We start from the raw sequence: 1,669 nt of genomic DNA, 5'->3' as shown, positions 1-1,669 counted from the left end.
GTCATTGAATCAAAGAGGCTCATGACAGGTTATGTCCACACAAAAGGCTGACTTGAGAGCCATCTTCTGGGCCTGTGAACTTTCAGAAGAGAAGAAGCTAACATTTATACTGACTCCAAATATGTCTTTTTGATTGTCCATATCCATGGGGTCATACAGAGAGAGAGAAGGGGAGAGAGAGTGAGAGACAGAAATTTAGCCTCTAATAAGGTCATAAAACATCCTCAAGAGATATGCAAACTCCTGGAAGCTGTACTCAGGCCAAAAGATAAGTGACTGTAGCCAGGCACTGGTGGCTCACATAGCTACTTGGAAGACTGAGATCTGAGGATTATAGTTCAAAGCCAACCCAGGTAGAAAGGTCTGTGATATTTTTATCTCCAATTAACTACCAAGAGGCTGGATGTGGTTCAAGTGGCAAAGTGCCAACCTCGAGTGAAAAATCTCAAATATTGGCACATATATACATACAACATACATACATACATACATACATACATACATACATATATACATGCATGCATACATACATACATAAGATAAGTAAGCATCATGCAGTGCTCTGAACATCAAAAGGGAAACTATGACAGTTGCTTGAGCTGTCCATAAAGGAGGTATTCTCCCTACACTTAAACTATAGAATGTAATTAAGCTTTATATTCAACAGCTTAACCAGGATCTAAACCTCTAAGCACAAGTTAGCTTCTAGGATAAAAGTCTGTCCTGAGTACCCTCTATACCTCTTTCAACCAGGAGATGGAGTCCTATTAAAGATGTGGCGAGCTGAGACTACAGTCACATCCTGAAACAGCACTTGATCTGGTATGCTAGCATTCTTAGAGAGAAACTGCTGGTCTTGATTCACTCATGGGGGCAGCCAGTGCCCCATTAGTGCCTTGATTAGGAACACGTTTCCACAGATCCAAGGGAGTTTTGGCTGTCAGGCCAATTTCCTCAACACCCTTAAAGGGTTGATATCTGCTGTCCTGTATTGTAGTGTGTTGTAAATCTTTTTCTCTCTAGGGTTACTACAGAGGCCTCAGGAAGGGAAAGCTGGCTAAGTAGCCTGTTATCATGACAGCCAAATTATTCAGTAAAAGAGCAGAGGAGAATATTAAGGGTGCTAGGGAACCTGTGTCCTGTTGGCTTAAAGCCATACAGAGGAGGTTTGTTAAATGCTAATGTTCTTTAAAAAGAGAGAGAGAGAGAGAGAAATTAAAGCCAAAGTACAGCAATAGAAAAGTGGACTATTTCTTACCATTCACATTTCCTTCAAACTTGCAGGTGTCACACTGTGAATCCACCACACAAGTAAAGAACACCACACCAGAAAACAACCCTCCTGACCTCCAAGGGATCAACAGCCACCCCACTGGGTGGTGGCACCCAAAGATCTCAGATACCTCTCAAAAAGGCCACTTCCATTTGTGATAGCAATATAATCCTAAATGGCATTTCTGTCACTCTCTGCTGTCTATGCCTTTTCCTTTGCTAAGCCAGACCCAGTCTAACCTGTTTACAAACTGGGCTCCTACAGCTTCTGAGATCTACCCACAGACAAAGCACTGGGTGTGTAGACTGCCCCCCTCTCTCTGCTACCAGAAGTCTGCCAGGGAAGGTAATCCCATCCATCTGTATGGCAGTCTCCAGTTGGTCTAAGAATCTGTGA

At 42.8% G+C, this 1,669-nt stretch overlaps 1 non-coding gene across 1 annotated transcript; it reads left to right on the top strand.

The window, feature by feature from the left end:
• Nucleotides 1-782: 782 nt before the first annotated feature.
• On the top strand, nt 783-912 carry LOC125360281. The gene has a single exon (XR_007212682.1). It is a non-coding gene; the product is annotated as a small nucleolar RNA SNORA3/SNORA45 family (small nucleolar RNA).
• The last annotated feature ends 757 nt before the right edge of the window (nt 913-1,669 follow it).

Source organism: Perognathus longimembris, chromosome 11, assembly GCF_023159225.1.
Source record: "Perognathus longimembris pacificus isolate PPM17 chromosome 11, ASM2315922v1, whole genome shotgun sequence".
Classification (NCBI taxonomy): domain Eukaryota; kingdom Metazoa; phylum Chordata; class Mammalia; order Rodentia; family Heteromyidae; genus Perognathus; species Perognathus longimembris.
The sequence above is the reverse complement of the archived record's forward strand: the minus strand, read 5'-3'. Positions and strand labels throughout refer to the sequence as shown.